General features: G+C 39.6%; 1 long non-coding RNA gene across 2 annotated transcripts in view; it reads right to left on the reverse strand.

The window, feature by feature from the left end:
• The window catches only part of LOC102549557 (uncharacterized), a 185486-nt gene that overhangs the window by 83265 nt on the left and 74726 nt on the right, over positions 1 to 27495 (reverse strand). The window contains exon 1 of one of the 2 annotated variants that reach the window (XR_010057160.1): positions 6028 to 6904. The exons of the other annotated variant lie outside the window; for it this stretch is intronic. This is a non-coding gene — a long non-coding RNA (uncharacterized LOC102549557). Of the gene's footprint in view, positions 1 to 6027; positions 6905 to 27495 lie in introns of those variants that run through there. 2 annotated transcript variants of the gene reach the window in all.

A 27495-nucleotide genomic window follows, 5' to 3' on the forward strand; every position in this document is an offset into this window, starting at 1 on the left:
CGCTAGGAACTGAACCCAAGTGTCCTCTGCATGAACAACAAGCATTCTTAATGGCTGAGTCACCTCACCAAATCCCCAAATGAAAATCTTTCTTAAAAACATTCCACTCTGCTTCTTTTAGTTTAGATTTCTCTAAATAGTAGAGCCTAACATGGCTATATACTGTGTACTTGTTACTGAAATACAAAATTAGGCAAATGGGACTTGAGGAGAGAGGTAAGGAGGTTTATCCACTGTAGGCACTGAAGGTTTAGCTCTGTCCTCCTTCACACTGGGGCTGTCTATCAACAAAAGAGGCCAAAGGACATCACCAAAGACAAATGGCTTCTGCAGGCCAAGGGTTGTGCCCAGTGATGATACCTGTGGAACTTGCCGTGTTCACTAGTCAGTTGGTAAACAGTATTCATTAAGAGAGATTCTAGGCAGAATACAGAAGATGATAAAGGGTGAGCTCAATGTGGAAGCAGGATGGGGTGGAAGGAGTGAGAGGAACTGGAACTGTTAGAAACTGTCCCTACAAGATTCTGCCAGAGCAGCTGTTCCCAGCCCCACTGCACTATGGTGTTGCAATCTCTTTTTTCTCTTACCTTTAAGTGCCCTTTCTCTCTTTCCCACCAAGATCCCAATTTGCCTCTATGCTTCTCCTGGCCCTCCTCCTTCCCCATGGGGCCTCCTTGCTGCAATTCAGCCTCAAAACCTGCTGTGTTTTAAAGCTCCCTCACTAAGACCTGTCATACTCACTAAAGTGAAAAGCTTCAGTGTAGATAAACATAGGCATTTCCCAGACTATCTACAGCATTTAGTTAATGAAATAAGTGGATGTTGGCTGTCTACCTGTAGCATGGACTCTGATCGAAATTTCATTGTGTCCTCCTTACCTCTCTTCTCAAGTCCCATTTGCCTAATTTCAGTTCCCCAGGTGGAGACAAATGACCTTCTCTCAGCCCTCACTGATCCTGAGATGGGTCATCCAGAACTGCCTACAGTGGTCAAAGTGACATGGTATTGTAGATGTGATCTTGTATCTTTCTCTCTCCCCATAAAGCAGTGGAAGTAAGAGCAGCAGCAGCAGCAGCAGCAGCAGCAGCAGCAGCAGCAGCAGCAGCAGCAGCAGCAGTAACATAGCCTTATTTCTAGAAATTGTTTTGGTTCCTTGCATTGCAATGATTCATGCATAGGTGTCTCTCCCCTAATGGATTCCTGAAGGGCAGAAGATTGCCTTATTCATCTTCCTATCCCCAAAAGGGGACACCCTTAGTAGTCAAAGACAGTTACTTTTTGTACCGTGGTACCCATGATGAAAATACTACTGGGTGGTAAAGTAATTTACAGGCCTCTCTCCCCAATCTCAGTGTGTAAATGCTTTCTCATTATGACCTAATAACTCATTTCACAAAAAAGAAAACTGAGGCTTGATTAGAGTAAGTGACTTGTGTAAGACTATGCATATAGCAAGTGCTGAGGTCAAGACTGAATTCAGCTCTTCCTAAACCTAGTCAAGTCTATATAAATCCAAAGTATGTGGCCTGCAATGGGGGACTTCCAAAACACAGAAACAGCACCAAACATGAAGCATATCAAGCATATATGCCCAGGTCTCTTTTACAGCAGAATCAGCTTTCTCTCTCCTCACCACCCATGCTGTTCAAAGAACACCACACTGCCTTATGCTTATAGAACTACTGTAATGGTTTGTACTGAAATGTGACTTTGTCACTTATATGGTGCTTTGCAAAACATACTAAGGGATTGTATTGTCCTTAAAGTTTGATTCTAATAAGTCACTTGTGCTTAAACCAAGCATGATGTCCCAGGTCTGTAAGTCCAGCTTCTACTTGGGAGACTGAGGCACAAGAATCTCAAGTTCAACATCTACCTGGATTGTAGAGTGAGTTCAAGGCTAATCTGGGATGACTAGCAAGGAAATGTCAAAATAAAAGGTAAATAAGGGACTAGGAATATATCACTCAAAACCATGGGTTCAATCCCTAGTCTGTTATAAACTACAAAAGATACAATTCTACTAAGCTAGACCCTTATGATCCATTCTTGTCATTTAACCTGACAACACCATTCTGGCAATTCTTTCCCTGTTCAGGCTTCATCCAGACCCTTTTCAGCTTTCCCACTTTGACTAGGCATCTTATATTTATACCTCACACATACTGATGCACTCCTTATCTTGTAACTTGATCTCAATTTTCATAAATAATGTTGGTGGTCAAGGGCACCTGTGTACACTCTGGAAAGAGCTCTGTCCTTCATCCAGTTTCTTTTCAAACCCCTCATGTATGCAGCCTTTCACCAGGGTATGAGAAGTGGACTTACCCCTCACAATAATAGAAGAGTATAGAAGTCTAGTTAATAATAAGTTTGGGGAAATTTTCTTGATGTTGGGGGTCTCCTGGGTGATTATAGAGTCATCTGGGTGGCTTAGAATGGACATCTAAGTCACAAATTTCTCTGTACAACTCTAGATGTCTATTATATTCAGCCTGTAATAGATTACTGATGATCAGGCAAGAAAAAGAACAATCAATATGGTGAGTGAGTAAATAAGTTTTCCATGACTCACTCACTGTGTGAAACAGTAGTGCCAAGGTGAGTGTTGTGAGCTTCAGGGGTTCCAACAGGTGGAAACCTTTCCAACTACTGCTGTGTTCTCAGTGCAGAATATGCAGATAATCACAGGTTCCCTTCCTCTCTCCCTCTCCTCTCCTCTCCTCTCCTCTCCTCTCCTCTCTGTCTGTCTGTCTGTCTATCTGTGTCTGTCTACCTGTCTCCTCTCTGTTTATGTGTGTGCTTATCTCTCAAGTATGTATATAACATGTATAAGTCTATGTATATTATCACATATACAAAGTCTCTCTCTCTCTCTCTCTCTCTCTCTCTCTCTCTCTCTCTCTCTCTCTCTGTTTATTTCTCTGTGTCTTTGTGTGTGACTGTCAGTCCACCTCTCTGTCTATGTTAGTAACCAACCACACTTTGGAGGTGAAGGGAGAACACATTTCATATTTTACCACTTTCTTTTTTTCTTTCAGTTCTTCACTGAAAGTTAAGGCAGTTAAATGTTATAACAACTACTCAAAACAACACATTATAGAAATGAGTAACAGGATGGCTTGGGACAAATAAATTGGTTTGCAGATAGCTCTAAGCTTATGTCATTGCAAACTCTCAGTTTTATTCACGGAGTTTCAGCTCTAGCCTACTCCCACCCTTGATGGATCCATCTTCCTGTAAAGCTGGTCCTGGATCATGCCTCAGCATTGGTACCTCAGTGCACAACCATCAGAATGTTCCTAGAGGGGTTGGGCATGCTCCTGTTGCTGACCACTCACTTTGGTTCAGTAGTAAATTCCTCATTTGTAGTCCGAGAGATGTGTCTCAGATACATGGTTAGATCTTGTGTTAAGTGCAGACAGCTACTATATTAATCAAAGATCTTCTGATATTATATTCAGATATTTATGTCACGCTACAGTTGCCTTTCAAGGCTTTCTGAAGCTCGATTATTGAAGTTTGTAATTTTAGATCCAGAACAAACATTCAGTGTTATCTGCTAGTTTAAAGACACCACATGTTGTGTCTCCTGTGAATTTTTCTTATAAATACTTTTTCTTTGTCATACTTGCACTTTTTCAGTGAGAATTCTATCATTCTTCTGACCCAGTCTAAAACATGTATCTATGGGTAAAGGGCTCTTTCTACCAGGGCTGCAGTGAAGTAGAAAAGAAAAATTTTATGCTTCAGTATTGCAGTACTACCCTGTGTGTGTTATCATCAGCCAGTGCTCTGCTGTTCAATGCCTCTCTGTTAGCTAATAGATACACTCAGAAATGAGAGACCATATAGAAAATTAGGAGACGGGGCTTCTGACCTCCATTGTATGGCTCTGGGTTTGCCCTGCTTTTTGGGATGCCAAGAGCATCCTGTTTCTCTTTTGAGGCTTACACAAGGTTGAAGGGATAGGCAGAAACAATGAGTTTGGATTTCTCCCCCACCAGGTCCTTGCCATTGTGGTCCACCTGAGGCACAGACACCAAAGGTGAGCCATGGACAGGACCCTGACCTCCATTTTCTGACTCGTGGGTCTCCCTCCCTTCCTGATGAGCTCAGGATCATCCAGCCAACACCAGAGACAACCAGATGGCTAAAAGACAGCATAAGAACACAATTAACAAGAGACAGGGGTATGGCTATCCTGACACAGCAAGCCCTGGGTATCCTAACATAGATAAAGCAGGAGAAGACAACCGTAATTTCAAACTTATAAAGACGATAGAGGCTTTTAAAGAGGAAATGAACAAATTCCTTAAAGAAATATAGGAAAATGCAAACAGGTGAAGGAAACAGAAAAAAAAATCCAAGAACTGATAATGGAAATAGAAGCAATAAAGAAAATATAAACTGAGGCAATCCTGGGGGTGGAAAACCTAGAAAAGAGAAAAAGGACTAGAGACAAGCATCACCAACACAATACAAGAAACAGAGGAGAGAATCTCAGGCATAGAAGATATGATAGAAGAAAATGATATATCTTTCAAAGAAAATGAAAAACCAAAAAAAGTTGATAACACAAAACATCCAGGAAATTTGGGACACTATGAAAAGATCAAACCTAAAGATAATAATAGAAGAAGGAGAAGACTCCCTCCTCAAAGGCCTAGAAAATATCTTCAACAAAACCACAGAGGACAATTTAGCTTACCTAAAGAAAGAGATTCCAGTCAAGGTACAAGAAGCTTAGAAAACACCAAATAGATTGGACCAGAAAAGAAAATTCTCCCAACACATAATGATCAAAACAATAAAAGTACAGAACAAAGAAAGATATATTAAAAGCAGAAAGGGAAAATGGCCAAGTATATAAAATCAAACCTTTCAGAATTATACCTGATTTCTCAACAAAGGATAATAGGTGGAAAACTCCAACACAAAGAGAAAAACTACACCCTAGAAAAAGCAAGGAAGTAATCTTCTTGCAACATCCAAAAGAAGAAACCTGCACAAATGTAATTCCTGCCTCTAACAACAACAACAACAAAAAAAAAACAGGAAACAACAATCACTATCCCTTAATATCTCTTAACATCAATGAACTCAATTCCCGAATAAAATGACATAGACTAACAGACTGGATACATAGTGAGGACCCAGCATTTTGCTGTTTACAGGAAACATGCCTCAGTGATAAAGACAGACACTACCTCAGAGTAAAAAGCTGGAAAAAAGTTTTTTTTCTAAGCAAATGGTCCCAAGAAACAAGCAAGAGTAGCCATTCTAATATCAAATAAAATTGACTTTCAACCAAAAGTTATCAAAAAAGACAAGGTAGGACACTTCATATTCAACAAAGGAAAAATCCACCAAAATTAATTCTCAATCCTGAATATCTATGCTTCAAATGCAAGGCAACCTAAATTCATAAAAGAAAACTTACTAAAGTTCAAAGCACACATTGCACATCACACAATAATAGCTGGAGACTTTAATACCCCACTCTTATCAATGGACAGATCATAGAAACAGAAACTAAACAGATGAAACGGATAATTTTCTAGACAGATAAAAGGGACCAAAGTTAAATCAGGATCAGATAAACCATCTAAACAGTCAGATAACTCGTAAAGAAATAGAAGCAGTTATTAAAAGTATTCCAACTCCCCGCCCAAAAAAAAAAACAAACAAAAAAACAAAACAAAACAAAACAAAACAAAACAAAAAAAAAAACCCCAGGACCATTTGGCTTCAGTGCAGAATTGTATCAGACATTCACAGAAGACTTCATACCATTATTGTCCAAACTATTCCACAAAATAGAAACAGAAGTAGCACTTCCCAAATCCTTCTATGAAGCCACAATCATGCTTATACCTAAACCACACAAAGACCCAACAAAGAAAGAGAACTTAAGACCAAATTCCCTTATGAATATATATACAAAAATACTCAATAAAATTCTTGCATACTGAATCCAAGAACACATCAAAATGATCATCCATCATGATTAAGTAGGCTTCTTACAGGGGTGCAGGGATGGTTCAGTATATGGAAATCCATCGATGTAATCCACTATATAAACAAACACAAAGATAAGAAACACATGATCATTTCATTAGATGTGGAGAAATTGTTTGACAAAATTCAACACCCCTTCATGTTAAAGTCTTGGAAAGATCAGGAATTCAAGGCCCATACTTAAACATAGTAAAATAAATATACAACAAACTAGTAGCCAAAATCAACTAAAATCAAGGACTAGACAAGGCTGCCCACTCTCTACCTACTCATTCAATATAGTACTCAAAGTCCTAGCCAGGCAAACAGACAACTAAAGGAAGTCAAATGTTCACAAATTGGAAAGTAAGAAGTCAAAATATCACTATTTGCAGATGATATGATAGTATACTTAAGTGCCCCCAAAAGTTCCACCTGAGAACTACCAAGCCTGATAAACAACTTCAGCAAAGTGGCTGGATATAAAATTAACACAAACATATCAGTATCCTTCCTCTACTCAAAGGATAAACAGGCTGAGAAAGTAATTAGGGAAGTGACACCCTTCACAATAGTCACAAATAAAATAAAATACCTTGGTGTGACTCTAACCAAGCAGATGAAAAGACCTGTGTAACAAGAACTTCAAGTCTCTGAAGAAAGAAATTGAAGATCTCAGAAGATGGAATGATCTCCCATGTTTATGGATTGGCAGGATTAATATAGTAAAAATGACCACTTTGCCAAAAGCAATCTACAGATTCAGTGCAATCCCCATCAAAATTCCAACTCAATTCTTCATAGGAAAAGCAATTTGCAAATTCATTTGGAATAACAACAACAACAAAAAAAACAAAGAAACAGGATAGACAAAACTATCCTCAACAATAAAAGAACTTCTGGGGAATCACCATCCCTGTCCTCAAGTTGTATTACAGAGCAATAGTGAAAAAACTGTATGGTATTGGTACAGAGACAGGCAGGTAGATCAATGGAATAGAAATAATGACCCACCTATGAATTGAACTCACACATCTATGTTCACTTGATATTTGACAATGGAGGTAAAACCATCCCGGGGGGGAAAGGATAGCATTTTCAACAAATGGTGATGATTCAACTGGAGGTCAGCATGTAGAAGAATGCAAATTGATCCATTCTTATCACCCTGTATAAAGCTCAAATACAAGTAGATCAAGGACCTCCACATAAAACCAGATACACTCAGACTAATAGAAGAAAAGTGGGAAAGAGCCTTGGACACATGGGCACTGGGGAAAATTTCCTGTCAGAACATCAATGGCATATGCAATAAGATCCAGAATTATCAAATGGGACCTCACAAAATTACAATGTTTCTGTAAGGCAAAGGACACTGCCATTAGGACAAAATTTCAACCAACAGATTGGGAAAAGATCTTTATCAATCCTACATCTGATAGAGGGTTACTATCTAATATATACAAAGAACTCAAGAAGTTAGACTCCAGAGAACCAAATAACCCTATTAAAAATGGAATACAGAGCTAAACAAAGAATTCTCAGATGAGGAATATTGAATGGCTGAGAAGTACCTAAAGAAATGTTCAACATCCTTAGTCACCAGGGAAATGCAAATCAAAGCAACCCTGAGATTCCACCTCACATCAGTCAAAATGGCTAAGATCAAAAACTCAGTTGACAACAAATGCTGGATGAGGAAGTGGAGAAGGAGGACCACTCTTCCATTGTTTGTGGGATTGCAACCTGGTACAACCTCTCTGAAAATCAGTCTGGAGGTTCCTCAGAAAATTGGTCATAGTCCTACCTGAGGATCCAGCTATACCACTCCTGGGCATATACCCAAAAGATGCTCCAACACATGCTCCCCTATGTTCTTAGCAGCCTTATTTATAATAGCCAGAAGCTGGAAAGAACCCAGATGTCCGTCAACAGAGGAATTGATAGAGAAAATGTGGTACATCTACACAACAGAGTATTATTCAGCTATTAAAAACAATGACATCATGAAATTCATAGGCAAATGGACGGAACTAGAAAATATCATCCTGAGTGAGGTAACCCCATCACTGAAAAACACACATGGTGTCCACTCTCTGGAAAGTGGATATTAGCTCAAAACCTTGAATTACCCAAGATACACTCCACAGACCACATGAAGCTCAAGAAAAAGGACAACCAAAGTGGGGATGCTTCAGTCCTCCTTAAAGGGGGAACAAAAATATTCATAGGAGGGGATATGGAGACAAGGTTTGGAGCAGAGACTGAAGGAATGGCCATTCATAGCCTGCCCCACCTGGGGATCCAGCCCATATATATACAGCCACTAAACATAGACAATATTGATGAAGGCAAAAGTGCACACTGACAGGAGCCTGGTATAGCTGTCTCCTGAGAGGCTCTGCCATAGCATGACAAATACAGAGGCGAATGCTAGCAGTCAACCATTGATCTGAGAATGGGATCCTTATTTAAGGAGTTAGAGTAAGGATTGAAGGAGCTGAAAGGGTTTGCAACCCTAAAAGGACAACAATACCAATCAACCAGAACTCCCAGGGACTAAAACACTACTCAAAGAGTACACATGGGCAGACCCATGGGTCCAGTTGCATATGTAGCAGATGGCCTTGTTGTGCATCAGTGGGAGGAGAAGCCCTTGGTCCTGCTAAGACTCCCCCCACCCACCCAGTGTAGGTGATGTCAGGGTGAGGAAGTGGGAAGGTGTGAGTGTTTGGGGAGGGGATACACCCTCATTGAAGAAGGGGGTGGAGGGATAGGATATGGGGTTTATGGACAGGAAACTGGGAAAGGGAATAACATTTGAAATGTAAATAAAAAATATCCAATAAAAACACCTGATTTTGTATAGAAACAGACAGGTTTATCAATGTAATCAAAGTAAACACCCTGAAATAAACCCACACACATAAGGACACTTGAGTTTTGACAAAGAAGTTAAAATGATACAATGGGGAAAAAAAGAAAACATCTTCAACAAGTGGTGCTGGTCTACTTGTATGTCTGCATGTAGAAGAATGCATATAGATCTATATTTATTACCCTGCACAAAACTCTAGTCCACATGGATCAAAGATCTCCACATAAAACTGAATATACTAAATCCAATAGAAGAGAAACTGGGGAATAGCCTTGAATGCATTGGTTCAAAAGACAATTTCCTGAACAGAACACCAATGGTTCAGGCTCTAAGATCAACAATTGATAAATGGGACCTCATGAAACTCAAAACCTTCTGTAAGGCAAAGGACAGCACCAATAGGACAAAATGGCAGCTTACAGATTTTGAAAAGATCTTTACTAACCCTATATCTAACAGAAAGGTTAACATATACAATATATAAAGAGCTCAAGAAATTAGACACCAACAATTAATCCTATATAAAAATGAGATACATAGCCAAACAGAATACTCAGCAGAGGGATCTCTAATGAATGAAAGCACTTAAATGCTTAATGTCGTTAGTCATCAGGGAACTGTAAATAAAAACGACTCTGAGATTCAATGTTAAACCCACCAGAATGTCTAAGAGACTCAAGTGACAACACATGCTGGCAAGGAAGTAGAGAAATGGGGAACACTCCTCCTTTGCTGGTGAGAATGCCAACTTGTACAGGTACTCTGGAATTCAATTTGTCAGTTTCTCAGAAATACCAGTGATTGTTCTAACTCAAGACCCAGTTATATCACTCCTGGATATATACCCAAAAGATGTTCCACCATACCACATGCGTATTTGCTCTACTATGTCATATCAATTTTCTTCATAATAGCCAAAAACTGGAAACAGCTCAGATGTCCCTCAGTGGAAGAAAGGATAAAAAAAAATGTGGTTCATTTACACAATAGACTACTTCTCAGGTCTTAAATACAAGAACATCATGGAGTTTTCAGGCAAATGGAAGGAAATATCATACTGAGTGGAGTAACCCAAAAGGTATGTACTCACTTATAAGTGGATATTAGCAATAAAGAAGAGGATACCCTTGCTACAATCCACAGACCCAAAGAAGTTAAATAACAAGGAGGGCCCAAAGGAGGATGAGGAAATAAAATTGTCATTGGAGTTGGATAGAGGAAGGGAATTGTATGGGGAACAGAAGGCAGTGGGATCAGATGTAGGGAGAGCTGGGGAGAGTGCTGGGAGAGTAAACAGAAATTGGTAGTGAGGCATATGTTGTACACCTTGGATGGGGAAGCCACAGGGAGTCTATGAGGGTGACTCTAGCTGAGGTGCCTAGCAGTGGGAGACATGGAGTCTGAAGGATCTACCTCATGTAGCTATGTAGGAAGCTCAGTAGATGGATAAGGACATCAACTCATACAAAACCTTTGACCTGAGGTGTCAGAGTGAGTTGGTACCAGGGATGAATCTCACCTTTCTGAGAGATGAAGTAGAGAGATGAGGGGAGGGTCCATGTGAAGTGGACACTGGGAGGGGTTGGAGCTACAATTAGGATTGAAAATGAGTGAATGAATGAATGAATGAATGAATGAATAGGAGAAAGTATTTAAGAAATTGTTTCTAAGAAATTTCAAATCTCAAATATGACCTGAAACATGTTTATTTAACATGAGCTACTGGTGCATGCAGTGTCTTTTTATAAATAAAAAGATTTTCATCCTTAAAATAAAAGAAGAGGAAGAAGCTGAGAGTTGGGTTGAAGGCACTACCTTCTGAATAAGCATGTACCTGCAGATGCTTTCTGGAAGCATTCCATGCTTTCTTCTTCATTTTCCCTAACCTCTCACCTGAGCATAATAGACTAGAAAACAGGGTACTTGTTTCACAAAGATATACACCTTGTAAGTAAGTGTCTAAGAATGCTCATCTACCTCAGTTAAATTATGACTGATTATTTTTCTAAGCCACACTATGAATATCAGCAGGAAAACACTGAACTAACCATAATAACCATCAACAAAAGTCCAGATTCTACCCATAAGGGGTTTGTCTTTACACTGAGTCAGAGACAGAGTTAAGCAGCAAATGACAGTAGCCATTTTCACTAAACCTTTGGGTGCCATCAGGAGGTGGCTCTGAATTGTTACTTTCACGTCATCGTCCTGTATTATGGAGTCTCAGGAACTTTTTCTTCATAGATAATAGTTCTTGGGAAGGATAGATAATATGTATATGTACTTTTAGAGTCACTGAAAATTATCAGCACCATTCTATGTGACTTTTGAAGTATTCAACGTACTTTCAAAATAGTTCTGCTATTGAGAGAGAAAATACAGAATAACTGATGTAAAATAATAAAAATATGTGCTTCTCCTGATGATTTGCATGGACTATGTAAAAGCTTGGAACACATGGGAGAAGCAGAAGAATACTTGGGACAACTGAGACAATTTCCACTTGAAGTTTGTGTAGATGGGTTAATAGCAATAGAAAGAGAGGCTGTGCTCAGTATTAAGAAGAAAGTTTCAGTATTCCCAGCACCGGTGGCAGAACTATCTCCAGTTTGAAGAGGGCTTGGGCAACATAGTAAGACCAGGTGAGAGAGGAAGGCAAGGTGAGGGTTGGTAGGAAAAAAGGAAGGCAATGGTGAAGAAGTGGAAATTCATTGTATTTAACCTGGATCTGACTCCTGGATCATTTATTTAGCACGGCAACATGGCAAGCATCTAGATAAGAGATGGAAATATGCACAGGAGTGGTAACAAAGGCTGGGTTTGAATCAGAGCATTGTCCTTTGTTCCTCAAAGGTCCATTCTGCATCTCATGAACTCTGACTGCAGGCAAGGATGCCAGTCCTCATTCAGGTCCCTACAAGGGCACAGTATCTCAGCTCTGCCTTTTCTCTCTGAAGCCACAGTCCTGGAAACCCCAGAGGAGTTTCTACTCAGGAGCAGGTGCAGACAAAGGTGGAAGGAAATATTATTTTGTAGCAACGGGTGCTCCATCAAAACAGAGGCCATGTGAAGTGACGGCAGACATCAGTAATAGCCTGGTGCTGGCCTTATTTATAGGTCCTAGGCAAAAATAAATACTATAGAAGCATTCTAATCAAGGCCATGGATTCCCAGCATACAGAGTGCTGCCTTTCATTTTACCTGTCACTAGGGCCTCAACATCATACTCTGCATTCTCCTAGTTATTAGTAATTCTGTGCTGACAGAAATAGATGGAGCTCCAGGTTGGCTGTGGAGTATGCATATTTAATCTGCATTTTGTCCAGACTCAAAAGCCCTCCAGTGATCATTACCATTGCCCTCAGTGGCTGACTAGGTGTCCTCAGTGGTTGACTAAGTGTCCTCGGTGGCTGACCACAGAGTGGGGATTTAGGACTGCTGGCCCAGACCATTCAGGTCCACCATAGTGCAGTAGAGAATAGAGAAGGAAAATCTCCACAAAAATAACAGCAACTCATCTTCCATGATAACTAACAACCAAGGATATACTAAGTGGGAAAGAGATTCTCTGTTCTCCTTGCACATAAGTCCATGTGGGGCTTTGAAGAACATGGAGCTAATGCTGGTCTCACAGTTCCACAACATATTACACAGCACATCAGCATGTGAGTAATGATCCTTAGCACCAACACTGTGGTGACCTAGAAACAACAGGATTGAATTTGGTTGTAGTCATGTCATAGGACTTCTCAGAATGCACATCCTGGCCTCCTGACATAACTGAGCCTAAGTTCATTTCTTATCCAAATCAATCTAAAGTACTCAGCCGGACCTGAAATTCATGACTATCATCAATGAAAACAAATCAAAACACCCAAGATATAACTCAAAATACTAATATCTTGCTATTTTAAAAAGTTCTATGTATTCTTAATTTCTCAGATTAGGTTTAACTAAATATTCAAATAGAATTTTTTTTCTGAGTGCATTTTTTTTGTCATTGTAAAAGAAACTTAAGTAGAAATGTACCTTCTCCTCTGCATGTCTCTTTCTTTCCAGAAACATGGTTTGGTAGCTGTCTTAGGGCATGCTCAGGAAGGGCTCACACAGGAGAAAAGAACTAGGTAAAGATGGCATCTTTAGTCTGTATCTTCCTTTAGCCAAGGTCATGAGTCAAGAAAGTAGAAGCAGAGACAAGAAAACAAGGCTCAACCACTGTTAGAGTACAAGTCCTTAATTTTTTCCTTCTTGGGAATTTTGACTCAAAACCCAAAGAAATAATGTTTGAGTTGTGGCTGATTTTTCCTCTAAAATCTCTATTCCTTTCCAACAGGACTCTAAGTCTACATGGACATATAAAGACATGCATACATGCATGCTATTCATGCCTGTGCATAAGTGCTGTATATACTCATACTGAGAGGACATTATTCTTAGTGGATACAGTTCCTTCCCTTTGTATAGAGTGCTACCTCACACAGAATGTTATTTTTTTTATTAACTTGAGTATTTCTTATATACATTTCGATTGTTATATTTTTAACCACCAAGACTTACCTGTGTAGTTGCTAAAGTTTACCATGGCACATTTGAGAAGCAAAACATGTAATTGGGTGGAGAGAGAAGGAATATCCACCCAATGTCTGCTAGAGACATGACAAAGTCCTGAACATTCTGTGTTTTTAGAATAATTTATTTCTATCACATGAATAATAACCCCTACCTGTCAACAATTTTAGTTCATGTCTACAGTAAAAGAAAGTGAAGTTAAGTAAATGAAGTAATTTATCTAATATTTAATAGCTATGAATATAAGCAGTAATCTGTTTAAACCTCTGGAAGCCAAGACTGGGGATCGGAACTTCTTAGAGAGGGCTTGTGGGTAAATTGATAAGGCCAGATGGTAAAGGGTTGTGGCCATTTTTGAGCATAGAGTATTGTGTAATATGTGCCCTAATACAGCATTACACCAAAGCAAGGTGATCAGACCAGATACAGCAACAAGAGGACAGTGTAAGTTCAAGCAAGAATGTGGGAGCTCACCCAGAGTGCAGATCGAGTCAGAGAAGGGCCCTCAGATTCAAACATGGGGAAAGAAGGCTTGGGGAACCAGCCAAATGCTAGACAAGAGAATAATTGAACTCTAGAACATTAGATCCAGTTGTGGTTCCTTGAGGAACTCCTATGACTGGGTTGGTGTTCTGCCAGTCAGCTCTCATAGAATGTTTTTCACCACCACCCTCTCTAGCACTCATCTTCCACAGTGGAAGAAGTTGGTCTTCTTTAAAACAGGATTTCCTAAAGCCAAAGGCAATGGTTTGGGGAAACCAGCATTAAACCCAGGCCTTTTGATTCATTCTAGGTGCTCTCTTTGTCTCTGTCTGTCTCTGTCTCTGTCTCTGTCTCTCTCTCTCAGTCTCTCTGTCTCTCTGTCTCTGTCTCTCTCTCCCCCACTACGTCCCAGTTTGTGTGTGTGTGTGTGTGTGTGTGTGTGTGTGTGTTCACATACAGAGGCCAGAGGGACTCTTATGTGCCTAAGAGATCTGTTTGTCTCTACCTTCCCAATGCTGAGATTTCAGATATACACTAATTAGGTCTGGCTTTGTTTTTAAATTGGCTTCTGAGAATCAAACTCAGGTCCTTGTATTTGTGAAGTAAGCACTTTAATGATTGATCCATCTCCCCAAAGCAAAGGATTAGTAACACAATGATCACATTTCATTTGTAATAGACATATTTACTTGGCCTTCAGTGACCTCTCATTTACTCAGAAGCAATGTCTCACATCATTCTACAAGAGTCTGCATGATCTTCCTTAACGATGCAAATATCATCTCAAGACCTTAGCTTTCTGTGTGTGTCCTCTGCATGATGCACATTCACAGATGCTATAGCACCAGATACTTTACCTCTTTGAGGTTATTACTGTACTTGACAATAAACAATCCTCTGTTCTTATGTCTGCCCCCTTGTTCTAGTTTCTTACGTTGTTAACACAACACAACTTAGATGCCAAGGGGTTTTAGTTTACATTACAATACAAATTGCTCTATCACTGTGGAAAAGTCACAGTGGCAGGAACATAAGATAGCTGGTGACATCACATCCCCAGTCAAGAGCAGAGAAAAATGAACACATGTACAATCACTTGTTTTGCTCAGCTCAATTTCTCCATTCTTATATACTTCAAGAGGGAATGGTGCCACATATGATGGGCTGGGTTTTCTCACATCAATTAATTTAATTGAGGCCAATTCCCCCAGAGACATGTTCATAGGCCAACCATATATAGGCAATCCCTCATAAAAATTCTCTTCCCAGGTGATTCCAAGTTGAATCAAGTTCACCATCAAAACCAACCATCACACCTCTCTACCCATGTGTTTGCTCTATTATCTAGTCACTTGCCACTGTCAAGCATAGTCTACATTTAACTAAACCATCTTCTAGTTTTCTCCTGTCTACCTCCTGGAATGCAGCTTTGATAAGACATTAGTTTTGGCATTTTTTTTTGTTCTTAAATCCTCAGCAAAGTGAAGGGCACGTAGTAGAAAGACATGGCACATGAGGGAATTAAAAATATTTAAATACTCAACGACTGAAAGTTTGAAATTAACCATAAAAATTTAATCCACATAGGAGTTGATTGACATGAAACACAGTAGAGCTCCTGTCTTGAAGGCTGAATAATGTCATGATGTTGTAAGAGGATGTGCAACATGTAGCTCAGCATATTCACTCAATAGAATATTTCTCTTGGTTCCCCAATGAGATGGTTCCATGCCTCAGGAGAAAATGTGTTACTATCACAAAATTGATAGATCATGAACCATATGAAAGATCTCATAATTTTCTGTAAACACAAAACATAAATTTTGAATCTACTTTATGTGTATGTGTATGACACAATTGCAAAATAAAAATAGAAAATGAAAACTAGAATAACTGATTATCTCTTCATGGAACCCCCACCTACCTGTTCCTGGTTCCACATTACCTTGCCCTATGTGTGCTCATCACAATTTTGGTAAATATCATAGCTTCATGAGAATCATCAAGCCTGAGGCAGATGGATTTGGGTTCATGTTGACACACTAGCTGCAGTATCCTGCTCAACATTGTAACTATGATTATCCTTTATATATTTGGTCAGTGTTGCATCATAAATTAAATCTACCAGTTATGAACTTACCATCTCTTTCTGAGTGTCCCAAACCCACCATTAGGCAGATCAGTGGGAAGTGCCATGGAATGTGATGGAAAGTACAATGCCTCCCTGAGAACAAGTTGAAGGTAACTAATGTCTGGTTATGCTTTGTGCTTGAGTTCATTGGGAATCCAGACAAGTTGAATTATAGCTGTAATAAGTTGGAATCAGGAACTCTACCATGATAAAAAGTTCACCAGCTAAAGTAAGTTGGAATAAAAACTCCAGTATGGACCCACTATGACATGACCTGTGTATGTTAGTCCTGGGCTAGCAGCTCAGTATATGCCCTGGTGTAATGTTCCCCAGTTGGTTGTCCTATCATGTTTAAATGTTTTTCTCTAGGTATACCTGACCTCAATTGCTATTCCTCAATCAAGCAGTACCCTGCTTCTGAAGTCTCAAAAGACTTCAGTGAGAACAAAAGAAGTGTGGACAATTACCTAAAGAAACTGCTAAATTCATGGGGTAGACAAGTTTTCTACAAGTCAGAGTTGCAACCCTGGAGACCAGCTCAAGGGAATGAAAATCATTTGTGTGAACAGTACCATTTGACAGTACATCCTTTTTGTGCGTATATGTATGTATATGTGTATATAGGGGTGTACAGCTACATGAGAAGGGAGAGTGTATATACATGTGTACATCTGTAGGCCAGGTGTCTTCCTCAGTTTCTCTTTGCCTTATTTTTGAGATCTGGGACTCAGCAGTTAAACTAGATTGTTTAGGCATTGAGCCCTAGAATTCAGCCTATCTTCAGTTCCCCAGTGCTGTGATTATCTTACCACACACAGATATTTTTACATGGGTGCTGGGAATCAAAGTCAAGCCCTCATGATTGCAAGACAGGTGCTTGGGCAACTGCACCATTCCTCAGCCTAGTACATGTTGTTTAAAACTTTTCTTTGATCCATATTATTTTAGCAACATAGGAGCAGCCCATCTGAGCAGGTAGTAGGTAGAAGTCATACCCTTATTCACAGATTTAACCTTGTCTTTTCCTGTACGATTCAGACACTTAATATACTCGCAAGTCTATATATGCCCCTTAGAAAACTCCTAGTGATTAGATTTTTCTTTTAAAGCCTGCAAAATTATTGTTAATTTTGAGTTAGTTCATGCTAATATTTCTTTGGAATCTGGTCCATGTCCTGTCCCTCTGATCTTAGACTAGACACATTCAAGTGCAATATAGCCAGAGGGGTTGCTGGCTATATTTGGTTGGATATAAATGAAGAGGCAAGACAACAGGCCCTGAGGGGAAGGGCCTGAGTTTGCATGGTGGATTGCATCAGAGATCTCCAGGGTTTAGTCCTGAATTTCTAGGATTCAGTACTGAGTACTGGACACAGGTACATTTCCCTGTAGTTGGACACTCCCCAAGACATTCAGTTCTCTATCAACTTAGATTTTTAAAGTATCTTCATCTCTCATCAAATTCTTCTTATGAGCAGAAGCAGGCTTTTCATTCCACAATTCCTGATGTGTTTCTGAGGAAATCCACAGTGTAAAATTGCTCTGTGGGGAATTAAATATTGTCTTTGACTTTAGTAGTCAGATAATGAACAACATAGCATAAATCAAATTTTTGACCTGTGAGAAGAAAGCAAAGCCCTTTGCATTAGTTTTGAACAGTTTCACTGAAGAGAAGACTGCACACTTCCAGAGTTCTCTTCATTCCGAAGACCAGTGGACATCCTGAGCAACTCTCCTTACCCATACTGCTCATGGTTTTCAGAGCCAAAAAACGCTCAGGCTCAGCAGAGCTTGCATCCTTCTAGCACAGAGTCACCCTGGAGCTATATAACACCTGCAATTGTTGCCAGACTTTCAGAAACACAAAGGAATCCCTAGACGTCCATGATGAAGCTTCTCTTGCTCAAGGTATGACACAGAAGTGAGGGCTAGAGCACCTGGAATGGACATGAGGAAACCCAGCGCTCTAGTCCCTCTCTAGAGGCTTCAGTTCTTCCCCCAGGAGAGCAAGGACACTCCTCCACTTTTTAAGGGGAAGATAATGTTGATGGAATTCCAGAGGCTGAGGTATACATAGTTTAAAATGATGAATCAACTCAACAGACCATGGAGAAGAACCAAGACAGTAGGTAGCTGTCAAAACTCATGAACAATGCTGATGACTAAGGACTTGAGCTAGATGGACAAGTCAAGGCTGGGAGGTGGAGGAGGGAGCAGCCACAAGAAAGAAAAACTGGGTCCTGGACTCAAAGCACAAGGAATGGGAAAGTTAGAAATCTCATCTCTGTTCTAGGACAACTCGATGAGTGAAACCGATTAGCTCTAGAATATCATTTAAATCCCCCGTTTAAGCCAATCCAAGTATGTAATCATTATCTCCACTAACACCACACAGCTCCAGACACACACACCAGCCTCACTGAGAGACTTGTCAAGACCACAGCAGTAATTCACAAATTCTCTGAAATTCCCTGCTCCGCCAAGCGGCATGACAGCCTGGCGACCGCTAACATTTCTATTCAAACTGGCTTTGGAGCTGAAGCTATAAATATCCTCGCAGTATTTCCTGCTTCAGAACATAAAGACAGCTTTACAGCACTGATAAAATAGAAATTACTTTCTCTCTGAGGTCTTGCTGGAATTTTAATGTCTGTTTTGCAATAAAGCAGCTCCTACACAATTTGATTTGAGGGAAAGAAAACAAACGGTCTAATTTAGTTACAATAATGACTCTTGTATTGTTTGCCCTGCTTGCTTCTCTAGCTGCTGGGCTGTTAAAGTTTGCAACAGCAGGGCCAAAGATGATGTTTATGAGAATATTACAATTTTTTTATTATTTAAAGATACATAGTCTGTGTCCCTCCTCACCACAGAGGGACCAAAAATTTTTTTAAAGAAGAATTAGAGAGAAGAAAACAAAACTTATGACCCCTAATAACACTTTGTGAAAGTTGCTTGTTAGAATTCTAAAGCTGTTCACCAAAGATGACACACACTTAACGGGCCTTTGAAATGTAAAAGATCTTAGCAGCTTTAATAACTCTATGCATGTTATCTATTCTTGTTTTTTTTTCTTCAAAGCTCAGCAAAGCACTCTTTTAGAAATTGTAATTCATATATACCCCTCTCCATTGTATATTATATGATGGAAGAGGAAAGGGGTAGGAAGGAAGAAAAGGGAGAAAGGGGATAGGGAGAAATAATGAGATAAATTGAGTTGGAAGGGAGAGGAAAGAAGTGGAGGGGAGAAGAGAGGAATTTTCACTGACATGGTAGACTGTATCAAGAACTGGACAGGAAGATGAGAAAAGATTTTAAAACTGAAATAGGGTCTCTGAAGAAGGAATTAATTATTAGAAAGTGCCAGTGGTGTCCTGCTAAGACTGAACCCCCAGTGAACTAGACTGGTGGGGGGAGGGCGGCAATGGGGGGAGGGTTGGGAGGGGAACACCCATAACGAAGGGGAGGGAGGAGGGGGATGTTTGCCCGGATACCGGGAAAGGGAATAACACTTGAAATGTATATAAGAAATACTCAAGTTAATAAAAAAAAAATAAAAAAAAGAAAGTGCCAGTGGTGAGTATCCTCAAATTTCATCAATGCATTGACTGAATGCCCCAGACTTCCTAGCAACCAGGATGAAAACTATAGAGTTTAGGTGATCAGTAGTAGAGATTAGGTTCCCACTGCTTTATCTTCATGCATTGAAAAGATGCTTCAGTGTTGGAAGGAACCACAGTCCTCTCCCATTTCTAACCACTTCTTTTTTTTTCTTTTTTTTCTTTTTTTTTTTATTAACTTGAGTATTTCTTATATACATTTCGAGTGTTATTCCCTTTCCCGGTATCCGGGCAAACATCCCCCTCCCCCCTCCCCTTCCTTATGGGTGTTCCCCTCCCAACCCTCCCCCCATTGCTGCCCTCCCCCCACCAGTCTAGTTCACTGGGGGTTCAGTCTTAGCAGGACCCAGGGCTTCCCCTTCCACTGGTTCTAGCCACTTCTTATGGGTTACTCTCTCAGGTTACATGTGTCCAAGAAACCACACATGTTTAATTTCTTTTCTAATCTGTCCCTCTCTTCCTTTATGTAATTTCCATCTGCTGTTTCTTCTTTTTCCTCTTGATTTAAGACAGATTGAATTATTCCTTTCCTTTCAGATTCTCAAAAACACCCTATTCCATCCATCTGAATAGTATATAGGTATGCCTACATCATCTTCAATGTCAGGGTGCAGCAAATATTCTTCCCTTTATTCTGAGTGTCATATCCTACACTCTTGAGTTCATGAATTATTTGGTCTAGGAAGGAAGCTCAGCTGTTGTTCCTCATTAAAAAACTAATTGTTAATAGGACCTTCCAGATTAAAAACAAACAAACAACAAAACAACTCTCAGCTATTGTGAGGCAAAGAGTCTCAACCTCTCCATTCTTATCAGGTACAGTTCCACCCATTTAACCAGGAGAAGACAATTTCAGATTTCTGTTTTTAAAGAAAATTTAAGAATTGCTGCTCATGTGCAAGTTTTCACCCGACTCAAGGGTAGACAGCTGCAGAGAGGGGTGAATATGTACCCTTTGTTTTCTTAGCATCATAAAGATTGAGCAGAACAAGAACTCATGCTTGCACCCTGTTGTAAGTGTTGGAGTACTATTGTCTTCTGAGTTAAATCATACTATCTCAAACCGTGTCTTCACAGGTAGGGACTATTTAATTAAGAAATAATGATAACATTCAATAGGTACTGAAAAAGTATTTTATAAATGTTAACAACCTTCCATGATAAATCTCTGAAACAATAGTTATAGAAGAAGGTATCTGAATCCAAAAAGACTAGGTGCATGATAAGCTCAGCACAAATGCTATGTTGTGTGGCAAAAAAAGAGGAAACATTATTTTTAAGACCCACAGTTAAACAAGGATCGCTGCCTTGGCTACTTCTATTCAATGCAACACTGAACGCCCTAACACTTAGTCTAAGAAAGAAATAATAAAAGCTATATAAATTGGAAAGAAAACAATTTGTCTTTGTTTGCAGATAACATGATATCATATTGGAAAAAATCTGAAACTCCACCAAAAACCAAACAAGAACAACAAAAATCTGTCAGAACTAACAAAGGAATTCAGTTATAGGAAGCACAGGCAACCCACAAAAATTGAAGCATTTCGCATACTAACAGTGAAAAGTAAATTAAGAGAACAATGTCACGTATCATAGCTATGAAAACATCAGTTAAATACTTCACAGTAAACTCCGTCAAGGCTGTAAATGACCTCTCCTTTCTATAAGATTTTGAAGGAATAGACTGAAGGAGAAAGAACTAAATGAAAAAAAGATTTTACTCATAAGTTTGAAGAACTGATGTTGTTAAAATATCTACATTTTCCAAAAAGAAAGATACAGGTTCAATGTATAAATTCTAGTGATATTTTCTAAAGATATTGGAAGAAATCAACCCACAATTTTACATAGAAGCCATAAAAATTTGAATTGCTAGAATGACTTTAAGCAAAAAGGGCAAAAAAGGAGGGATCACATAACATGGGTTCAGAATATACTATAAAGCTCTAGTCACCAAAGCAGCATGACATAAAACATGTGCAGAATGGAGAACATAAAGAAGCATTATATTTATGATCAATCAATTTTAAATAAAAGTGCCATGCATATAGAATAGAGGAAAGGATTGTTCCTTCAGGGAATGGTTCTGAGAGAACTAGATGTAGTTTTCATTCTGAGGAATGAAATCAGACCTCTATTTACTTCACATGCAAGCACTGAAATACATTAGATAGAATTAGCCAATTTAAAATGTGTTAAAGACTTAATCATGGGCCAGAAATCCAACATGGGGGTTGCTCTGACATTACTCTTAGAATTGATACTTTTTAATATGACCCAAAAGTATGGACAACAAAGCCTAAAGGAAGTAATGGGTTGTTCACAATATAAGGCTTCTGTACTGCATGGGAAATGAGCAAAGTAAAGAAACAAACAAAGAATAGGGAAAATCTATGTAAACAAATAGATAAGGAATACAAAAATTTCAACATCAAGAAAGCAAATAAATACACCAAAGACAGGAATCCCCTAAGTGTACAACAGGTGCAACACTGATCCTCATCTCCACTAACCACAACAGAAATACAAATCCAAGGTACACAGAAGTGTTAATCAGTGACTAGTCAGCTCTGAGGGGTTCTTATTCTCTACCTAGAAAGGAATTTGGGTACACCCAGGAAAAACTCTTCCATGGCCAGCTTCCTAGCCGTAGGCTTCTGATGTCAGGGAGCTGCAATCTAATGGCAGGGAGCAGCAGTCTGATGGCAGGCAGCTGCAATCCAATGGAAATGAGCTGATATTGTACTTTAGCATTAAGAAACTGCAATTACTATGTAGCTCTCATTCTGTAGAACAGTGTTCCTAGAAGGGACAGGTCAAATGACCCTTTCATAGGGGTCATCTATGGTCATCAGAAAATAAATATTTATATTATTATTGATAACAGTAGCAAAATTACAATTATGAAGTAGCAGCAACATACTTTTATGGTTGGAGGTCACCATGGCAGTATCAGGAAGTCTGAGAACACTGCTGTTAGTGCTGCCTTGAGGGTACTCTCCTGGTGTCTTGTCTGACAGTAAGGTAGCCAGGACACTAGGGAGGAATCTAACAGCTACCAATTAGGGATTCAGATTACCCCATTCCCTGATGTCTTTACTTATTTACAGTAAAATAAATATGAGTAATGCTATAATAAGAACTTGCTGTTGACATTAACAGTCACTTAACAGTATTTAACAAGAGTTGAGCAATGCCCAACACATTGCCCGGTGCCTGAGGGAGGGGAAGAATCTCCCTCTCCCAGTCTGTCTCTACTTCACAGCTATCAAAACTATTTCATGAGGAAAGATAACAAGTGTTACTGATGGTGGATGTTACTTGGTACAACCTTTATGGAGACCAATGCAGGGAGTATTAAAAAGATTAACATGGAGTACACATATAATATAGCAGTTGATGGACGTCTGAATGACTACTTTCAAAGTAGAATTACTATCTAACTGAAAACATCAAAAGTGTCTATCAGCAGATATATGTAAAAAGACAATATCCACAGTGGGATGTGATTTTAAAGAAGAGTAAAATCTTATCCTTTATGATGAGATGGATGAACCTGAAGCATGATATGTTTTAGGATAGAAGCCTGGCACCCAGACAGCACATCCTGATTATACTTTTGTGTGGAATCTGAAAAAGCCAGACTAAGAGGCAGAGAGTGATGACTAGAGGCTGGGAAGTGGGCAGCTGCAGGAAATGTGTGTCAAAATTGTGCAAAATTGTCAAAGTGTGCAAAATTTCAATTAGAAGAAAGTATGTCAAGAAAACTTTTTTTTGCAATAATGTTTGTGCCTTTAATCGGAAAGTAGAGTACTAGCAAACATATATTTCCTACCAAAGCTTGATGGACTAATGTGCATCAGAGTCCACCATTAAAGAAAGTCAAGAGAAGAGCCAAAGCCAGAACCTACAGGCAGGAACTGAAGCAGAACCATAAAGGAGTGCACGTATTGGTTTGCTCTGCAAGTCCTGTTCAGCCTGTTGTTTACACAACTCAGGACCTTTGGTTGAACCATACCACAGTGAGCTAGGTTATTCTACATCAACAATTAATCATGAAAATTTCTAACACACTTGCCTATAGGCCAATCTTAAGGAGGCCTTTTCTCAATTCAGTGTACTTCCCAAATGACTATAGCCTTGTATCAGTCAACATCTACCCAGCGCAACTACTTTGATGAAATTAGTGGTGATATCTGTAAGGGAGAGACTGTTACTGAGTACTGAGACCAACCAGCATTCGGAAGAGCTGGATTATATAAGAGGAAATAGTTTCCAAATGCCGATATTTAGTGTTACAAAGTTATATTTGACTAAAGAGGTCATTCTGTATGTAAATAAACAATCAATAGATTTGAAGAGATGCTTAGCAGTTAAAGTGTCTGACACACAAGCACAGGGACCGAAGTTTGATCTCCATCACCAGCATAAAATATCTGATGTGGCATTGTAAATCTGTTATACCAACACTGGGTAGGTAGAGACAGATGAATCCCTGGGGCTTGCTGGACAGCTAGCCTAGCCCACTTGGTAAACTCTAGAACAACAATAAACCCTGTCTCAAAAACCAAGAAGAATGGCTATCCTATGATCTCCACATGTCTCCACATACATATGCACACACAAGTAAATGTACAGGAGAGTGTGGCACACACATATAGACAATGGAGTATAGACTGTGATGAGGGGGCTCTGGGCATTTATCCAGAAATTAAATATGTGTAAAACATTTTAAATTTGGTGATTACCTCAAGTACTTCCTTGGGTTTAATAATGGGGTCTAGAGACAAGAACTTGAAAAGTCCACCTGCAGGTAATTTGGTATATTTCCTATCAAATTTCACTGACTGGATTGATACTTTAATGTCAATTAAAATTCTCACTAATTTCCTTCAGAAGTAATAACTTCTCATGATTCTATCACTTGATTAAATCATTTTGCCTTTCAAAGTTTGAGTTATAAAGGGAACTCAGTGAGAGGCAGAGGGCTCGCAACCAACTTCTGAATCCCAAGACCTGCCCTCCCTACTCTTCCTCTTCTATCAGTAGAAACCATCTTATATGCATCCCCATTGGAAGGCATGAAGCACATTGGATACCTGTAAACTCTGTCCAAACCTTTAGTGTGTGTGGGCAGGGGTGGAGGTTGAAGTTTTCCAAATAAGGTGGAATTGTTCTCTTAGAAGAAATAAAACCCAATCTAGAAACTCTATGTGTTTTGAATTTTCATTTCACTAATTGTCTCCTGAGGTTTCCTTTGTGAGATTGTCAAGAGATCAAAGGCTGATCACAGTGGTGTGATCACTTCAAGAAACAAAATGTGTTTTATTATGGGTAAATGCTCAGCTGATCTCACTCAACATTGGTTCTGGCTATATCACTACTGAGCATACCCACAGAAGATTGTAGAATCCTTCCCACTCGTGAAATGTAAAAGGAGAAAGCTCTGACGCAGAGAATTAGTGAGGGCACCTCTTGGAAATGTTTTGCCCATGCTGGAGTGTTCCAAAGCAGCTGCCAGTGTACACTGGGAACCAGTGTTAGTCTGAGAATGCCAGTGAGGAGGTTGGTTTCTCTCTGGACTTCCTTGGCTTTATTGCTTTTGGAATAGAAGTCACCATGCTTTCCCCATGCTTTCCCCATGCTTCCCGCAAAGCTACAAGGTGCAGAGAGAAGAACTTGGACTGAGATGTCAAATGCCAAGTTTCAGTACCAGCAGGTTACCATCAACCATGTGACTCACCATTATTCTGCCCGGCCCCTTTATCTATCAACTGTACAAAAAAATTGACAAATATTATCCTTATTTATTCCTAGCATCCTCCAGCTCAGAATCTTGTATAATCTCAGAAATCCCTGGATTATTGATTCTGTACAAGGCAGAGAAGGGTCTAGAATGTTTCTACATTTATAAAGACCAAATATTGATATGGGGTAGCTCTACATATTTTTGTGGATATTTTAAGTATTTACGTTTCAAATGTTACTCCTTTCCCTGCCTCTCCCATACCTCCTCCTCCTCCCTTCCCCTGCTTCTATGAGGATTCTCCCACTCCTACCCACCTACTCTAACCTGGCATTATCCTACATTGGGGAAACGGGCCTTCATAGAACCAAGGGCTTTTCCTCCTATTGATGTTGGACAACGCCATCCTCTGCTACATATGTGGCTGGAGTCATGGGTCCCTCCATGTGTACTCTTTGGTTGGTGGTTTAGTCCCTGGGGCTCTGGTGGATTCTGGTTAGTTGATATTGTTGTTCTTCCTATGGGGTTGCAAATCCCTTCAGCTTCTTCAGTTTTTTTTCTAACTCCTCCATTGGTGTCCCCTTATTCATTCCAATGGTTAGCTACAACCATCCTCATATGTATGAGTAGGGCTGTCAAAGATACTCTCAGGAGACACCCATAGCTCTACAGAGTTCTCTCTCTCTCTCTCTCTCTCTCTCTCTCTCTCTCTCTCTCTCTCTCTCTCTCTCTCTCTCTTATTAAATGAAGACGAAAATCATTTTTAAGACCAAGAATTCTAATATATTCTAGGTCTAATGGTTTGAAAATATCCCGGTATTTGTCCCAGTGCCATTTTCTAATTTCAAGTTTCAATAGCAATCAGGAAGTGCAGGGGAGTGTGGCAACAGGAACCAGAAATTTCTCCATCTCCCTCCAGAAATCCGCAGTCAGGAGAGCAGGAAGAGCAAGGCTGCCTCAGGAGAAACTGAGATGGGATACCCCCTTTGCTTGCTGTACCCGACTTATGAAATCAGGTATGGAAATTGAGTTATTTCAAGAAAGATAACCACACATTTCCTCGGAGCTTATACAGCTTTTATTTTCTCACCCAGATCATTTGAAATAAAATCCGCATCTGTGTTCCCTTTATATGGAACAATGAATCAATCATTTTTTTATTGAATGTTCCTCTTCCCTCTGCCATCATAATGGCCAGTTTCCATGCAGTTGATCAGATCAACCAGGTATTGATTTGATTTGGTCATTGGAACGGTCCCTGAATTAGGTAATTTCATGTTTTCATCTTTGGAATGGAAATTGTACTTAGCAACGATTCTTGAAAACGTGGCCTGGGTGCTGCCCACAGGAAAAAAAGAAACGAGGGAAGTGCAGAGTCTGAGCCTGAGCCTTGCGCATGAGAGATCCATGGTGAATCTTTGCAAGCTCAGCAGTGTCCCCTCTCCAGAGAAATGCTCTCTTTGAGGTCCTCTCCCCCTCAAGCTAAGTCTGTGGACCACTGCCTTCTTCACATCTGGAATGCAGAACTTTCCTTCTGCCAACTCACTTCTTCCTGCCATCTTTCACAGCAACTCTAGCATTTTATTAGCATAGTCATTGAAACACCCCTTTTATTCTAGCTATTTCTAATTCATCTTTGGGACGCTCCTTAAGAAATAGGAAAGATAGATAACAGTCCTGCAAACCTTCTGACTAGAAATATGAAATGTATCCCTATTTAAGTCGAGTCCCCTTGTGTGGACACCAATCCTCATTTAACACCAGCACAAGCTCTCTCATGAATTCTCTTACCGTAAGTCCCCCAGTCACATTCTTCTTTCTATCATAAATGTTATACTTTTCAAAACATGTCGCTTTGTGAAACATTCAAACAAATGATTTTCCAGAGAAAGCAGTCTGATTTATCTTTGAATTGTTCAATGTTAGATGCTGCCTTTGCTGTTAGAAGTTACTCCTTGAGTTCTTTCTAAGCAGACACAGTTGATGCTGGTGTTATAAAATAAAAGCCCACACACTCATCCTTCTCTGTGGCTGACTTCAGTAGTCAGTTCATTTGGCAAATTTC

Source organism: Rattus norvegicus, chromosome 13 (genome assembly GCF_036323735.1).
Source record: "Rattus norvegicus strain BN/NHsdMcwi chromosome 13, GRCr8, whole genome shotgun sequence".
NCBI lineage: Eukaryota > Metazoa > Chordata > Mammalia > Rodentia > Muridae > Rattus > Rattus norvegicus.